The sequence below is a fragment of the Symphalangus syndactylus genome, chromosome 19 (genome assembly GCF_028878055.3).
Source record: "Symphalangus syndactylus isolate Jambi chromosome 19, NHGRI_mSymSyn1-v2.1_pri, whole genome shotgun sequence".
In the NCBI taxonomy this organism is placed as follows: domain Eukaryota; kingdom Metazoa; phylum Chordata; class Mammalia; order Primates; family Hylobatidae; genus Symphalangus; species Symphalangus syndactylus.
Genome location: NC_072434.2, coordinates 85554574 through 85573491, shown reverse-complemented (window position 1 = coordinate 85573491; position 18918 = coordinate 85554574). Strand labels below are relative to the sequence as shown.

The 18918-nt window shown below is 35.9% G+C and overlaps 1 protein-coding gene across 10 annotated transcripts in view; it reads left to right on the top strand.

Moving 5' to 3' along the window:
• RGS7 (regulator of G protein signaling 7) overlaps window positions 1–18918 on the top strand; it is a 583792-nt gene that overhangs the window by 158003 nt on the left and 406871 nt on the right. The window contains exon 1 of one of the 10 annotated variants that reach the window (XM_063613531.1): window positions 12501–12886. The exons of the other annotated variants lie outside the window; for them this stretch is intronic. The gene's annotated coding sequence lies outside the window, so the exon portion shown is untranslated. Of the gene's footprint in view, window positions 1–12500; window positions 12887–18918 lie in introns of those variants that run through there. 10 annotated transcript variants of the gene reach the window in all.

Below are 18918 nucleotides of genomic sequence, written 5' to 3'. Positions count from 1 at the left end.
GTTGTTTTCATTCCCATCATCCTTTCTCTTTTTTTTTTTTTTTCTGGAAGCCACAGCTTATTTTGAAAGGGAAGAGGACTAGACTTCTGTCATTCATTCCATTAAAATCCTCATATGTTTTGGCTTTTTCTTGCCTTATTGCATTGACTAGAGCCTCTAGTACATGTCAAATATAAATAACACTGGCATTTTTTACTTCGTTCTTGATTTTAGAGGAAAAATTTTTAATATTTTACCATTCTGTATAATGTTTGCTGGAAGATATTTCTAGATACTGTTTACTAAATAAATAAAGTCCTTTTTTTTTTTTTTTTGAGACAGTCTCACTGTGTCATTAGGCTGGAGTGCAGTGGTGCGATCTCAGCTTAGTTCAACCTCAGCCTCCTAAGCAGCTGGGACTACAGGCGTGCCACCACACCCAGTTAATTTTTGTATTTTTTTTAGTACAGATGAGGTTTCACCATGTTGGCTGGGACGGTCTCTATCTCTTGGCTTCATGATCCGCCTGTCTCGGCCTCCCAAAGTGCTGGGATTACAGGCATGAGCCTGGCCAATAAAGTCCTTTATTTATTCTTTGTTTGCTAAGGGCTTTTATCATAAATAAATCAGATAAATAATCAGATGACTTCTTTTTTTTACATTTCTTGAGATGATTGTTTCCTTTTATTCTCTTCGTATGGTGAATTACATTAACTGATTTTACATGTTATGCCAATTTTCCATTCTTGGAATAAACCAAACTAGGTTGTGGTATATTATCTGTTTTCTATATTAATAGATTTGGTTAGCACAAGTTTTTAATGTTTTGCATATGGGTTTATGGCAATGATTGGTGTTTGATTTTTCTTGTAAAGTCCTTGTCAGGTTTGGTATGAAGATTATGGTAACCTCAAAAAAAACAGCTGGAAAATGTTCCACGTTTTTTTCTGTTTCCTGAAAGAACTTATGTAAGATTGGTATTTTGTTTTTCCAAATGTGTTTAGTAAAATTTACCAGTAACAACACTGAGGTTATAGATTTTCCTATTGAAAGTTTTTAAATTATAAATGTATTTTCTTTCACAAATATAGAAATATTCATATTTTTAGGAATGATACGAGTTTTCTTGTGTCAGTTTGGTTAGCTTGTGTTTTTTCAGAAATTTGTTCATTTATGTCAGTTTTCAAATGCATTGGCATACGGCTATTCAAAATATTCTATTACCTTTTTAATGCTTATGTGATCTGTAATAATCTCATTGTTCAGTATGGATTTTTTTCTGCCTTTTTTATGATCAGTATTGACAAGTTATCATCAACTATATTAGCCTTTTCAAAGAACCACCTTTTTTCTTAGTTATTCTTCTATTATGTGTTTGCTTCAGTTATATTGATTTCCACTCTTATTTTTTATTGTTTTCTAGTTTTCACTTTATTTGCATTTAATTTGCTCTTTGTCGATTTTTTGAGTTTAGTGCTTAATCGTTGATTTTTCAGCCTTTGTCTCATGTATATTTTAAACATAAATTTCTTTCTAAGCATGACTTTATCTGAACCTTACAAGTATTGAGATGTTACATTATCATTATTGTTTCATTCAAACTATTTTTAAATTTCCCTTGTAATTTCTTCTCTTGCTCATGAATTATTGAAAAATACAGTCTATGTTCCAAGTCCATGATATTTTCTACTTATTTTTCTTACCCATTTCTAGGTTAACTCCATTTAGGTTGGAAAATATACTTCACATTTCCAAACCTTTGAAACTAGGTAGGTAGGTAGGTAGATAGATAGATAGATAGATAGATAATGTTTAATTTTGGTAAATTATGCATTTGGGAAGAATATTATTATACAGTAGTAATGTTTTGAATATTTCAACTAGATCAAGTTTGCAATCTTTTTTTTTTTTTATCGGTCTTTTATCTCTTTGCTGATTGTTTTTGTCTGCCTGGTCCATCAGTTACTAAGTATATGTGTGGAAATCTCTCACTACAATTTTGAATTTATATATATCTCCTTTTACTTCTGATAATTTACCTTTGTATATTCTGACACTATTTATTAACTGTGCACAAGTTTTAAAATGTGTCTTCCTCATGGATTGACTGTTCTATCATTATGGAAAGTGATCTTTATCTCTAGTGGTGCTTCTTGCTATACCATCTACTTTGAGATTAAGATACTTTGATTAGTATTTTTATGGTATATATATTTTCTATTTTTAGTTTCAACTTTTTAATATTCTTATATTTAAGGTGAGTCTCTTGTAAGTGTCATATAATTATTTTTTAAATCCAGCCTGAAAATGTTTGTTATTTAATTAGAGTGTTTAGTCCATTTACATTTAATGTTATTGATATATTAAGTTTAAAATCTAGAACTTTACATTTCTTTTCTAATTAACCCAGCATATTCCTTATTTGTTCTTTTTTTTTTTTTTACGTTCTTTTGGATGGATTCAGTATTATTTATTTTTCCATTTCTCCCCAGTACTAGCTGGTCAGATACACATTCTTTTACCGTTGTATTAGTGCTTACCCTAGCTTATGAAATATAATACATCCCTGAAATTCAAGTCTAACATAAATTATGATTTTTACCAACACCAGCTCAATGCAAAAGTTAGAATACACTTTAACCTCATTTACTCATACTCTAATTTATGTTCTCATGTGTTACAATTTTCTAAATACTTAAGAATCCATGACTTTAGTATTATTGTTTTATAGTCAATATTCACTTGTGTTTATCCACATATTTACTCCTTTTAGTTACTCTTCATTCCTTTCTGCATTGCCAAATTTTTGTTCTTCAGTAAATTGTATCACCATATTTAATCTTTTAAATATTTTAGTCACTGTTATCTTAAAGTTCCTATCAGATAAATACAATAACTGCATTTCTCATGGATATTTGTGTGCACTGTCTGGTTTTCTTTCCCTCTTGTTAGCTGGTGAAATATTTTTAATATGCTGTTAATTTTTCACTGAGTGTCATATATTTTAGATGAAAACTTGCAAGGCATTTTGAGGCTTAAATGACTGTTTTTCTCCATGCTCTCTGATGACTTCAAACAGATGGAGTTTTTTTACAAAATTTTTAGTACGAATTTACTTCTTGAATATCCTTTAGTATTTTCTCTGTTCATCTGCTGCTGGTGCATTCAGTTTTTATTTGTGTGAAAATGCTTTTATTTTGTCACTTTTTGTATTGCACTTAATACTGATACATAATTACAGGTTGACCTCTGCCCCTACCCCTTTCTAAAGATATCTTTCTACTGTCTTCTGGCTTCCATTGTTTCAATCGAGAAGTCAGCTATTAGCTGTCATTCTTATCGTACCCCCTTTGAAGCTAATACACTTTTTTCTCTGTTTCTTTTTATAAGATTTCTCTTTGACTTTGGTTTTCAGAAATTTAACTATAATGCATCTAGCTATGTGGTTTTCTTTGTATTGATTCTTCTTAAGGCTCATAGCACTTCTTGAATAACGTATTTGATCAGTTTGGAAAAATCCTTAATAACTATCTTTTCAAATATTGCTTGTGCCCCATTTTTCTTTTCATTGTCTTACTGAAATTTCAATGACATGTGTATTAGATCTTTTCATTGTGCCTGTCCCATAAATTTTGCATGCTCTTTTATTTTCTGTAATAAATTTTGTCCCTCTTTTGTTCTCAATATTTATTTCTGACCCATCTTCCAATTCACTATTTTTTTCAATAGTCCTGTATGTCCTATTGTTACATCTCTCTGTAAAGTTCTTAATTTCAGTTCTAGAATTTATATTTTCTTTGTTTTTATAAATTTTTGTTCTTCACTGAATTGTATTGCCTTATTTAATCTTTTAAACATTTTAATCACTGTTATCTTAAAGTTCCTATCAGATAAATACAACAACTGCATTTCTCATGGATATTTTTGCACTGTCTGGTTTTCCTTCCTCTTGTTAGCGGTCAAATCTTTATTTATTTATTTATTTATTTATTTTTAGACGGAGTCTTGCTCTTTTCGCCCAGGCTGGAGTGCAATGGCGCGATCTCTGCTTACTGCACCCTCTGCCTCCTGGGTTTGAGTGATTCTCCTGCCTCAGCCTCCTGAGTAGCTGGGATTACAGGTGCCTGCCACCATGCCCAGCTAATTTTTGTATTTTTAGTAGAGATGGGGTTTCACCACATTGGCCAGGCTGGTCTCAAACTCCTGACCTCAGGTGATCCACCCACCTCAGCTTCCCAAAGTGCTGGGATTACAGGCATGAGCTACCATGCCCCGCCGGTCAAATCTATTTAATATGCTATTAATTTTTCATTGAGTGTCATACATTTTAGATGAAAACTTGCAAGGCATTTTGAGGCTTAAACGAATGTTTTTCTCCGGGTGGGACTTCAACTTGCTTCTATTAGGCAGCTAAGTGAGATGCCAATCACCTTAATCCTTTAGGAATTGAGCTGACCTAAAATTCTTCTTAAATCTTTATAAAGGCTGTTCTATTTTCTGTTTATGCTCACTCGCAGGGTGAAGCCCTATAGATTCCAGACTGATATCATAAGTCTTTGTCCAAGCATTTTTCATCCCTGGAAGGCACGAAACTCAAATTTGTGTTGTCCTTCTCAGTGCGACTTTTAAATACTCCTGTCAACCTCCAAGCCTTTAGTAACTGTTTTGGGGGTGAACATCTCTTGGCTTCCCTCTCTCACATTATTTGCCCTGAAGCCCCTCTTTACCTTGATGGCTCTCTGATGACTTCAAACAGATGGGTTTTGGACATTTTGTTTGGCCTTTATAGTTATTTTCAGTAGGAAATTGGTGCAAAATAAACTGATCTCCATTGCCACAAGCACAAGTTAGCTTCATTTCTTTTTTTAAAGAACAAAACCCTTGCCGTTGCAGTTTTTTTAGATTATTCATTTTCTGAAAGTCAATGGCTTCATTTTAAATTTCCATTACTGAGTTTAGGGAATAGATTCCATCCAGAGGCGTGAGAAAGTTGGAGGCTCCATCGCTGACTTTTTAGAATATAGCTTTTAGTTAGAGCTACACAGCAGACATTTCTTCACAATTTCATCTGATTTAGCACCAGTTGTTAGGCTTCATAATTCAAGTCCAAGAGTCTATTATACTGATAAAATTCTTTAAAAAATCATATTTCAGTTGAATGTCCATTGGTGCCTAGAAGTAGCAAGCTGTAGAATATGGGATGTGAAGTTTTGTCTTTTCTCAATATAAATTTTGCTTTTATTGGGTTTCAAGGAAAGCTGAACAAAAATCTAAGAGAAAATGATGACGAAAATGTAGACAAAATTAAGTAAAGAAAATTAGGAAATAAGGTTAGAAGAAGAAAAAATGTAGGTTTGGTGCAGGTGAAATAAATTAAAGACTAATATGTATTGTGCTGTCTAATGAATATAGACAGTGCTTATGTTCATCCAGAACTAGAGATTTCTACAGAAGAGCAGAAAATCAACAATTTAAATGGTGATGAGGGAATTCCTAAGAGAGTATTGCGGGCAGTGTTGTATTTGTCTTCCATATCAACTAGCATGATTTATTCACATATTCCAAGCATATTCCAGGAACATGCATTCAGATGCTTCATCTCCTAGAGTGACAATTAATAGTGAATTATATCAAAGGAAATGTGAGTTTCTTGGAAAGATGGTGTTATTTTGTGGCAGAGAGAATCCTTCTTTGCTGATCTCACCTGAAAGTCAAGTTCTTTCCTCTGACTTTCTGTAGCAGAAGTCTCAGTCTTAACATACATTCAAGTGTTTGTGTACTGCCTGTTTCCAGACCCTGTCCCTACTTGGTATGAAACCCAATCTTCTGAAATTGTGTAAGTACTCTAGGTCCTTCTGGAGAAGTATGACGAAGACTGCTCTAGACCATTTGTCTATATGTATTTAATTTATGCTTATCGAGCATATGTTAAGCAACTAAACACTATATCCAAATGTGGTGTTATAAATTCAGGCAGGATGAATTGATTGATAATATCAGCTAGATGAGACACAGTCATTGGAAATCACATTAGCTAATTTTCAGGATCCAGGATGTTAGAAGTTATCATTCTAAGAGACCTGACCAAACATGGCGGGGACCAACTCCATGTGCTAACACAGGAGGGTGGCAAAGACAGTCTGAGGCCCAGATCCAGGGGGATACTCGGGACCATCTTCAGGAGCAGTAAGCAATGGATGAGGTCTTGAGGGAGAATTAGGTTAGAATAATTCTTGGCTTAGCCATGTGATTATGGGCTTTAGGGAGGACAAATGATTCAAAATTAGCTTAGGAGTTTACTTAAGTCTGATCTTATAGGTTGTAAGAAAGGGAAGCAAGAAGGCCATAGACAAGGACAATTTAGAGTTCCCAATACAAAGGTTTGTGTTATATTTAAATGACATTTTAAATCCTATCCTAGAGATATGTGGTCCATTCTATCTCATTCTTCAGAACCTGCCCATTATTGTAGTTCTTTGGATACAGGTTTTATGGATTTTCTGAAAGAGGCTATGCCTTTGTACCTTAATTTTCTCCATTGTGTTTAGCATAAGAGTACTTAAAAAGTAGGTGCTTAAAATATTTTTTCAAGTCAGTATATATGTGTGATTTTTAAAATATCGCTACTGGCTACATGGATGTTGAATTCAGCCCTTGGATTTTCCGGAACTCTTGGTACTGTGGGGTTCTGAACTTGCCTTGGGAGTGAGGCAGGAATGAAGTGAGGAGTGAGAAACAGAAAGTCCTCCTGATTTTCTGTTTTCTTCTATTTTCTTCTTCTCTCACCTGGGCTCTTTTCTGATGGGGAATAGCAGATTGGTCCACCAAGGGAAAATGTCACAAAAAGGAATTTGTTTCATGGATAAATATTCATGTTTTGATTAGGCCTACTTTATGTACCAGAAATTCATCTTGACCAATTCATTTAAAACTAAACCTTGGATGACTTCTGTTTCTAGAAGCTGAAGTAGACATTCTTTTCCTTTTCATCCATCTAAGTACAGCTTTGTATACTAGGTAAAAATTCTGAACATTACGCATAAAACATACATAAAGGACTCTGAAAAATGGAGAAAAGAAATATTCGAGCTGGTGTCTTTGGGACCTGAAAAACCACATGGCAGTGAGTTCTTAATGCTGAAGAACTAGAATCCTGGAAATGCCGACAGGTGCAGACAGAAAATAAAACCAAGCCAAATCAAAATCAAAGCAAACTAAACACATGCGCGTGCACACACACACACACACACACACACACACACACATCTGTTTTCTCTAGCCAAATGATCAGGAAAGGGACAGGCTGGCAAGATAGAGAGCTTTTAGACAATAACCTTTCTATTCCAGCCAAACACCACAGAAAGAAGTGTGGCCCCACCTCTACTTATGTTAGCAAAGCCTGAGTAGAAAACGTAGACTTTGACCCTTGTGAGGCTCTGATGAGACCAAACACCCTCACCAGGGTGATGACAGAGGAAGCCCAGGAAGGAGCCTGAATTTACTTCTCTGCTCCAGATGGTAGTGAGGTACCCCTGCCCACATATGAACAACTCTATACACATGAATTTGGCAACTTAGATGAAGCAGGCCAATTCCAAACAAATTACAAGTAAACCAACATGAAATAGAGAATTTGAATGGCCTTATGACTATTAAGGAACTTAAATTTATAATCTAAAACTCCCCAAAAAGAAATATCTAGGTCCAGATGATTTCACTGGAGAATTCAACCAAAAGCTTAAAGAAAAATTAACACCAATTCTACATAATCTCTTCCAGACAGAAGAGTAGAAGACACCTCTCAAATCATTTTATGAAGTAATATTACCTTGAACCAAAACCAAAGGCAATTCAAAAAAGGAAACTAAAGTCCCATATATCTCCTAAATATAAATAAAAATATCTTTAACAAAATATTAGCAAATAGAATTCAGCAACATATAAAGAGTTATATATCATAATCAAAGTGGGATTTCTTCTAGAAATGCAAGGATGATTCATTGTTTTAAAATCAATCAATGTGTTTAGTTGTATTAACAGGCTAAAGAAAAAAAGGCTCACATGATCATATCAACTAATTCAGAAAAAGCATTTAACAAAATTAAATACTCATTTATGATAAAAATTCTCATAAAAATAACAATAGCCCTTTGGGAGGCCAAGGAAGGTGGATCACAAGGTCAAGAGATCGAGACCATCCTGGCCAACATGGTGAAACCCCATCTCTACCAAAAATACAAAAATCAGCTGAATGTGGTGGTGCGCGCCTGTAGTCTCAGCTACTTGGGAGGCTGAGGCAGGAGAATGGCATGAACCCAGGAGGCGGAGATTGTAGTGAGCCGAGATCACACCACTGCACTCCAGCCTGGCGACAGAGCAAGACTCCGTCTCAAAAAAAAAAAAAAAAAAAAAAAAAAATAGCAATAGCGGAGAATTTTCACAACGTGATAAAGAACATCTATCCCCTCTGCAAGAAAACTACAGCTAACATTACACTTAATGGCTACAGACTGAAAGCTTTTTGCCTTCAATTAGAAACAGGTTCCACCACTTTTATTCAACATAGTGCTGGAAGGTATTGCTAATGCAATAAGATGGGGGTGGGGGGAATGCATACAAACCAGGAAGGAAAAAAAACAAACTGTCACTATTTTCAGATGGAATAATTGTCTATATAGAAAATGAAAAAAATCTACAAAAACATCCACAGAACTGATAAATAAATTCAGCAAATTCATAAGATAGCAGATAAACATACAAAAATCTATTGTATTTCTTTATCATAGCAAGGAACACATGAAAATCAAAATTTAAATTATAACACCATTTACAATAATCAGAAAAATTTTAAAGTAAATATTTAGGTGTAAATCTTACAAAATGTACAGAGCTTGTGTGCTGAAAACTACAGTATGGACCGAAAGAAGCACACAAAATATAAATTAATGGACATAAATGAAATTTTTACTGATTGGAAGACTCGACATAGTAAAGTGTCAGTTCTTCACAAACTGAAATACAGATTTAACATAATTCTTATCATAACATGAGCAAAATTTTTATAAATATTGTGATTATTTTAAAATTCATATGAAAATTCAAAGGAACTAACATAGCTAAAACAATTTTGAAAAGAAAAATAATGTGATAAAAATAAATCTGCCTCATTTCAAGACTTACTACGTCACTATAGAATCAAGATTATCAGTGGAACAGACACATAAATCCACTAGCGATCAGAATAGATAGTTTGGAACACAATAGATAGTGTGGTATAACCATACAGATATGATCAATTGATTTTTTTTTTTTGAGATGGGGTCTGCTCTGTCGCCCAGGCTGGAGTGCAGTGGCGCGATCTCGGCTCACTGCAACACGCCATTCTCCTGCCTCAGCCTCCCGAGTAGCTGGGACTGCAGGTGCCTGCCACTGTGCCCGGCTAAATTTTTGTATTTTTAGTAGAGAGGGGTTTCACCGTGGTCTCCATCTCCTGACCTCGTGATCCGCCGGCCTTGGCCTCCCAGAGTGCTGGGATTACAGGCGTAAGCCACCGCGCCCAGCCTGACCAATTGATTTTTTTGACAAAGACTCAAAAGCAATTCAATGGAGGAAACATCACCTTTCAGCAAATGATACTAGAGCGATTAAATGTCCATAGACTAAAATAAATGAACCTCATATTAAGTCTCGCACCTTGTACAAACTTTAAATATATTAACTCAAAATGGAGCATGGACTTAAATGTAAAATATAAAACTTTATATAAAGTGTAAAGAAAAAGAAAAAATATTCAGAATCTAGTCCTAGGCAAATAGCTCTAAGACTTGATACCAAAAGCATGATTTATAAAATAAGTGAATAAATTGGACTTTATCAAAATTAAAACCTTTTGTCCTGTGAAAGACTCTGTTAAGTAAGGATGAAAAGACAAGCTAGAGACTGGAAGAAAATAATGGTAAACCCCATATCTAACAAAGGACTAGTATCTAGAATATAGACTATAGAACTTTCAACACAACAGTAAGAATGCAAACAATTAGACCAAGGGCAAAGATACAAATAAACATTTTACCAAAGTTATACAGATAGCAAATAAGCACATAAAAAGATGTCCAACACCTAGGGAAATAACAATTAAAATCACAGTGATGTATCACTACATACCTACCTATCAGAACAGTAAAATAAAAATAGTTCAGCCTGGGCAATGTAATGAGACTCTGTCTCTATAAATAAATAAATAAATAAATAAATAGATAAAATTAGCTAGGTGTGGTGGCATGTGCCTGGAGTCCCAGTTACTTGGGAGGCTGAGGTGGGAGGATTGCTTGAGCCCAGGAATTTGAGACCACAGTGGGCTATGATTGCACCACTGAACACCAGCCTGGGCGATAGAATAAGACCCTGTCTCAAAAAAAAATTCAAAAGTGACAAGACCAAATGTTGGTGAGAATGTAGAGGAACTGGAGCACTCATGTATTGCTTGGTTGATAGTTTGAAGTTCTGCTGAATTTCCAAGCATTCAAAGTATTTTGGTGTGTATTTCCTCATATAATTTGGCAATAATTATTTGAGGTGGTAATAGGAAAGGAATTCTTACTACTTCTGTTCCTAAATAAGTAAAGAAATTTGTGGAGTGGCTAATTTACTACTAAGGTCATGCAATAGTGTCACAGAATCATTGACCGTAGAAGTCAATTAATACCAGTCCTAGGACTTTTTCTTAGTGTTCCAAGACTATTATGAAGCGGTTTTAATTGTTTCTGTCATGATTTATAATCTCAAGCATTTTTTTTAGTAAAATGTCTGAGGATCATTAATAAACCTATGATCATAAGATTCTGTAAATAAAATGTCCATGGATTAAAAGAAAAAAATTATGTTTTTTCTATTACCATAGTTTAACACTCTGCTGAAAAGAAATATATAATTATAATTAAGGTTCTCTTTTTATTCTTGCACATATTTCCTGTTTATTGAATACTTTTTTTTCTGAAAACCCACTCAACTATTTAAAAAGTAGATTGGTTATTAATCTTAACATCCTTGTAGAAAACTTTCTGTATAATTCTTTAAGGTCTGTCTGTTTTTTTTTTGTGTGTGTGTGTGAGAGGATAAAAGAAAAGGACTATAATAGAAGTTATATAAAACTCTAACTTTTTTTCATTATTGACACATAATAATTGTATATATTTATGGGGTACCTGTGATATTTTGATGGCATGCATACAATGTGTAATGATCAAGTTATGGTAATTTGGACATCTATCTCCCAAAACATTTATCATTTCTTTGTGTTGGGAACACTACAAATCTTCTAGATATTTTGAAATATACAGTAAATTATTTTTAACTATCATTACCCTACTCTGCTGACACTACAACTTATTCCTTCTATTTAGTTTTATGTTTGTACCCATTTACCATCCTCTCTTCATCTCTCCCTTCTCCTTCCCTTCCTACCCCACTTTTATTTTCAGATAATGTTGCAATGCAATCAATGAAGTAGATCTTTGTTAGCTTATATCTTGTGATCTAACACCAAAATCAGTAATGGAATTAAGCTAAACAATTCCTTTATTAGATAAAACAAACATGCTTCAAGGTGAAGCTAGCCATAGAAAGTAACTTTCAGGTTTCTTTATTGAGAAATGAGGCAAGAGAGATAAATGGCAGTATATACTTGGTTAATGTTAATTTCTTTATAAAGCCATTCTGTGTCCCTTAAATGGGACAACAGCCATGAGGCTAAAAGATTAGAACTTTGGCATTCCACCTTTATTGAGCTGTACTGCATATAGAGCTGAGACTGCAACGAGACTGCAATTATTCCAAACAACTGAAATACCTTTTTAATGAGTCTTCATTCCTCAAAATAATATTTTATACTGATATTTAATCATTTTTTCTCCCAAAAGTGGCACTTGAAAAAAAGTGTATAATCTCTAATTCTGAGTGTAAATCTTACCTCCTTCACTTAACTGGCAATATAGCATTGGACAAGTCATTTATCACTCTAAACTGGATTTTCCTCATCTGTAAATGGAGAGCTATTACCTGCTTCACAGGATTCCTAGGGAAATGAAATGAGAGTAAAATACTTGATTTCCAGTAGAATCTTGGTGGATGTTCAGCCTAAATTGAGATTTTATGTAACACTACACTCTCCCTTTTTCTCTTGTCACTCCTTCACAACATCTGCCTTTCCTGTTTTGCCTTCTTTAAAAAAAAAAAAAAAATCACAGAGGTTTATACTGGGTCCTTTCCTCTGATTCTAACCTTTTCAGTACTTCAAAAATTGTCACAATTTTCTCATTTCTAAACTAGAAAATCTATTCTCGTTTGGCATTCTGGAGAAGTATGTAGGATTTGTTATTAAGGGAGCTTAAGTTTCTATGAGAATAATATGAGTGAATCATGTTACTTGGCAAAGGAACAGTTGACGCAAAAGACCTCAAGAGCCATCATCTGCTTACATTTCTGTCTTATCCAACACTGAATCCATTGTCATAGCCATATGCTAGTACTGGATAAGAATTATGGTTAGATGGCCGGGCGCGGTGGCTCACGCCTGTAATCTCAGCACTTTGGGAGGCCGAGGTAGGCAGATTACCTGAGGTTGGGAGTTCGAGACCAGCCTGACCAACATGGAGAAACCCCCTCTCTACTAAAAATAAAAAAAATTTAGCCGGGCATAGTGGTGCATGCCAGTAATCCCAGCTACTCAGGAGGCTGAGGCAGGAGAATGGTTTGAACCTGGGAGGCGGAGGTTGCGGTGAGCCAAGATCACACCATTGCACTCCAGCCTGGGCAACAAGAGCAAAACTCCGTCTCAAAAAAAAAAAAAAAAAGGTTAGGAAATGTAATTTGGGGGAAAAGACGTTTGAAGAAGAGCCATAGCAATCAGGTAAAAATGCTAGAAAAAAACAATCTTAGATGTTGTTTCTTGTGGTCTTTTGCATCAGTTGATAAATTTGACTTAATCAAAATTTGAAACTATTTTACTTTATGAATGTACCAGTATCTGTTTATCTGTTTGCCAGGTGAAGGATATTTGGGTTGTTTTCAGATTTGGGAAATTATGAATAAAGCCTCTATAAACTTTCATAAGCAGGTTTTTGAGTGAGCATAAAATTTTTTTGAGTGAGTCAGTGGTTAAGTATCTAGTTTGTGACATTCCTTTATTATTCCTTAAATATTGAAGATGTCTTTGTGATGTTTCCCGTTTTTTCCCTGATACTGATAATTTGTAACTTCTCTCTGTTTATCTTGGTCAATCTGACTAGAAGTTTGTTAGTTTTATTCATTTGTTTCTCAGAACCAGATTTTGATTTTCCCATTTTTTTTTTTTTGCTTTCAATTTTATTGATATCTTCAGTTAACTTTGTTATTTCTTTCCTTCTGTTTGTTTTGGGTTTAATTTGTTTTTCTTTCTCTAGTTTATTAAGATGGAAACTTAGATGCTCTTTTAAAAATTTAGGCATTTGGTGGTATTAATTTTCATCTAAGCTGTGTCTTGAATGCATACAATACTTAATATGTTGTGGTTTTGTGTTTATTTAATTCAAAATATTTTCTAATTTTTTTCATGACTTCTTCTTTGGCTTATGGTTATTTAGAAACATGTTTTTAAATTTCACAGCATTTGAGGATGAGGACCTTCCAGCTATTGTTCTGTAATTGAGCTCTATTTTGATCTTTCAGGCAGGAAACATAATTAGTATGATTTTAGTTTTCATGATTTGTTGAAGTTTGTTTTATAGCTCAGAATATGGTCTAATTTGGTGAAAGTTCTAAAAGCACTTGAAAAAAATGTATATTCTGTTCTGGTTGAGTAGAATATTCTATAGACATTAGATCCACTTGATTGGTACTATTGTTCAGGTCTTCTATATCCTTACCTATTTTTTATTTGTTCTATTAACTGCAGAGAAATTGCGGTTGAAATTGAAATCTCCAGTCATCACTTTGGATTTTTCTATTTTTTTTTCAGTTCTATCAGTTTTTGCTTCATGAATTTTGAACCTCCGTTGTTAGGTGGTCATAGAGATTTCATATTAAAATAAAATAGAGTAAACCCTTCAGACAAATAGAAACAATAGAAATTTCTGTTTATTTCTTGTTAAGAAGTTATCTTAAAAGCAGAATGATCTTTATACCTAGACCATGTGGACAGTTTCTTGTGATGTCCTTAGACCTGACTAGTGGTTCTCAAATTTTAATGTTAAAAATCCTATTAAGGTTATACACACAAATTCATGTATATTTCATGGATGATTTAAGGAATGTACAAGAATAAACTTTACCTGATTTTTCTGTTGTGGACATACTTTAGAATATTACCTCCTGCAAAAGTCCATTTTCATAATATTTTCTTTTGCCTTTATTCTGCTTGAGAATGTCCAATTCAAAGGTTACTTCCTCAGTCAAATTTCTATGAACTGCTGTTTTCCTCAGTAGATTAATTCAAGCTTTTATAGCTCTTCAAATATATTTCTATCATGGAACCTGAAATTCTATGGTACAGGTTGACTATCTGTTATCCAAAATGCTTCAGACCAAAAGTGTTTTGAATTTGGGTTTGTTTTTGGATTTTGGAATGTTTGCACATTCATAATAAGATTTCTTGGGCATGGGGCCTAAATCCAAACACAAAATTTGTTGATGTTTTGTATACACCTTACCTACATAGCCAGAAAATAATTTTATACAATATTTTAAATAAATGGAAATGAAGTTTGTGTTACATACTTATGAAACAAAGTTTGTGTCAAGTACTTATGTGTGAAACAGGAAATAAAGTGGAACCTTCTACTTCTGGCCTCATGTCAGCACTCAAAAAGTTTTGGATTTTGGAGCATTTCCGATTTGGGAATTTCAAATTAGGGATGTTCAACCTGCATGTCATTACCTATGAGATGCCTTCGGAGAATAACTTAATCATCTGTTTCCACATTGCTTGTCATAGCAACCTGATGTGCAGTTAGGTACTTACAGGTTATTTTTAAATGATGAATAGATGAATAAATGAATATAATTTTTCTGCTATTGTCAACAGAGTGGCTAGGTAATCATGTTTTTATTGGCTCTTGACCTCACTTAATAATTGTGGAGTCATGATCCCTAGACTACTTCACTCAATACATTTTTTTTTCTGCCGATCAATTAGGCAGGATGTTTCTTATCACTGAGTGCAATAATAATCCAGTCATTGAATAGGTGACATTCATTATTTCTCCGCTTTTCCTGGTATAATCTTCCTTTCTCTGTTGTTGATGGATGCAGAGTTGCATGAATAACTTTGTTTCTAGGATCCACAGGTGAGCCACTCTCAGAGGGCAGTTCTGACTCCCATCGACTCCTGTTCTGTCCGTCTGCCTCAGCAGGGTGCTGCTGTCACTTCTTTTAGCGGCTGTCGTCTCTTTCCTGATGATAATGCCACCAATGTGCTTTGAATGCCTAAGAGATGCCAGTTTCTCTGATGTGTTCGTGTGCCAAGGCGGTACAGAAGTAGAGGGAATACCCCTCTCTCCCTACTGTTTACTTTTCCAAATGTTTCCCATGTGGCCCTGCAGTGCATTCCACTGCTTTACTACATAGAGCCTCTTTCTCTTACTCTCTTACTAGAATTCAGGTGGGAATATGTGGGAGGCCTAGACTGGAAAACAGATTTGAACTCATAGAAGCATGTCTCTTCTCTATGGTGTAAGTTTTGTACTTGACCCAGTTTGACTCCTTTTTCTTTGAGAGTGATTTTTCTGCACAGGAGACTTTTCAATACCATGTGTATGTAGATAGACTTCTTGTAGACCTGACCCACCCATCTAGTTGATGTATCTAGACTGTTAAATTCCAGGGGTCATGTCAGCTGTGAGACAGAGCATGATTTATTGTACTCTGGGTATCTATAGGGCCTGTTTAGTTATTTGCAATAGTACGGGCCAGGCCAGAAAGGTTCTAGTCTTGCCTGTTCAGATGGAGCACGCGGTGACTGAGCTGAGCCTTTTGCAGGTGCTCATAGTGGAAATTGAGTGCCACAGATATGCACGCAACCAAATCATACTGCAATCAATCATTGATGCGGGGAAACAATTAGTAATGGAAATTTTCAGAGGAAACAGTGTAATAGGATATCTCACCACATGAACGAAGTTCAAGGATTGAGAGGTGGGACATGGTCTACTTGTATGTCCAAGCAATGAGAGTGGTATTTGGGCGATCTCTCATGAGGAGAAGAACCCAGCCAGCAGAGTCTGTTCTGAGTCTGGGCTTCAGGCTCTGGATAAGGGACTAGCAAGCACACAGCAGAACCCAGAGGATTACCAAAATGAAAGCAAATAAATGTGGACCAGAGCATGGTATGTATGCATTTTTCCATTTTTTTTTTTTAAGGAAAAAAAAAAAAGTTTGGGAGGCTGAGGCGGGTGGATCACCTGAGGTCAGGAGTTCGAGACCAGCCTGGCCAACATGGTGAAACCCTGTCTCTACTAAAACAAACAAACAGAAACCGAAAAATTAGCCTGATGTGGTACCATGTGCCTGTGATCCCAGCTACTCGGGAGGCTGAGGCAGGAGAATCACCGGAACCCACAAGGCGGAGGTTGCACTGAGCCGAGATTGCGTCACTGCACTCCAGCCTGGTGACAGAGCGAGACTCCGTCTCAAAAAAAGAAAAAAAAGTGTGAGATGCTGGGTTAGGAAGAGCCAGTTCATAAGACCTGGAAAAACTAAGGCTCAGGAATGGGATAAACACTCAATTTTCGAAACGGAGACCCAATACCCAGGTCAGAATAGTAGCAAGTATAGCTCTATGCTGGCACCTGAGCATGTGAATTATCATTTAGAAAACATTCATAGTCACACTAACATTGATGGAGCTGGGGGCTGTGTGTCCCAAATGCTTTGTAACCATGACTTCATTCAATTCTGTCAGTTGCCTGGTGAGGTGAGTACTGTCTCCATTTTTGGAGTGAAAGTGCGTGATTATCACAGCTGTGATAAATGGAGTGTGATTTTTTATTCTTTGGAGCCCTATGGGGCATGCTTCGTTATTTACAACAGGATGAGCTGGGCCAGAAAGGTCCTAGTCCTGTCTGCTGAGGTAGAGTGGACAGTAGCTGAGCTGTGCCTGTTGCTCATGGTGATGGCAGGGATCCGATTCAGGGACGTGAATGGACTTAGTCAAGGACCCAAAATCAGCACGGGGCCAACAGAGAGCAAGAATTCCAACCCAGCCCTTCTTAGGCAAACGTTCCTGCTTTTCTTACATCACAAGGCTATAGGTTGTGACTCTGCAGTGTACTAATGCTTCCTGATCTGTTAAGATAGAGAGCAGGCCAGGAATGGCTCACATCTGTAATTCCAGCACTTTGGGGGGCAGGAGGATTGTTTGAGGCCAGGAATTTGAGACTAGCCTGGGCAACAAAGCAAGACCCTGTCTCTTCAGAAGAATTTAAAAAATGAGCTCGGCATAGTGGTGTGCACCTGTAGTCCCAGCTACTTGGGAGGCTGAGGTGGGAGGATTGTTAGAGCTCAGGAGGTGGAGGTTGCAGTGAGTCATAATCGTGCCACTGCACTCCAGCCCGGGTGACAGAGCCAGACCCCGTGTCTAAAACAAACAACAAAGAGACCATTATTTGCTCCCTCCCTGTATAACCTGGAAGAAATGTTTCCTGAGTTCTGATGCTTCCTTCCTAGCATTGTTCTGTATCCTCCTGTGACATCTGGCCACCATCAGTATAACTTCTTCTAGCAGCTCTGACCTTTAATTCCAATCAGCAGCTTTTGATCTGCTGTAGGCTAAGAAACAGGATCAGAGTAATAGCTGGCATTTGTTGAACACTGACTATTTAGGAGGCTCTGTGCTGTCCTTTACATATTTATCTCATTTAATTATTACTACTCTGTGGCCAAAGTACTGTTCTTTTATGATTGTTTTAAATGTATTTTATTTTTTAGAGCAATTTTAAGATCACAATAAAATTCAGGAGAAGTTATAAAGATTTCTCCTATACCCCGTATCCGTATATGTACATAATCTCCCCCATTAACACCATACTCCACCAGAGAGGTACACTTTTTTTAATTAACGAACCTACATAGAGGCATCATTATCACCCAAGGTCCATGGTTTACATTAGGGTTCCCTCTTGGTGTTGTACATTCTATAGTTTGGGCAAATTTATACTGACGTGTGTCCACCGTTATAGAATCATACGAGGTAGTTTCATTGCCTTAAAAATCCTCCGTGCTCTGCCGATTCATCCATCCCTCTCCTCTAACCCCTGACAACCACTGATCATTTTATTGTCTCCATATTTTTGCCTTGACCCAGAATGTTATGTAGTTGGAATCATACAGTACGTAGCCTTTTCGGATTGGCTTCCTTCACTTACTAACATGCATTTGAGTTTCCGGAGACACTGTTCTTCCCAATTTATAGATGATGAAATAAAGTCTGAGAAAGCTGAAATGGCTTGCCTACAATCACACAGATAGTGAGTGAATGACAGGTATGTCTGGAGAGCTCTTGAGTCCCATGCCCTGCTGTCCTATCCATGGCAAGGACACACATCAAATTCACAGCGGAGTCAGGAGTTCTGAAACTCTTTGACTCTTGATCTAGTGCTGCTCTACAATGCCATTCTGTGTGTCAAAGGACATCTTACTATAATAGAAGAGTAATTACAGGGATAGAAAATGTATTCTCTGTTTGGAAACACTGTCCCACATGGAAGCTGTTCTCTAGAGATCCACTGTTCAGCATTATACTTCTTTGTGGTTGCCATACAATGAGAAACAGGTGTCAAGGTGGGTTTCTCACATAAAATAATCTAGGCCTGATAATTTTTTATTTTGAGGAAGAACAAAACACACACACATTTTATGTTACTCTGTTTATCCTTCGCTTTCTGTGGGGTTTTTTTTTGTTGTTGTTGT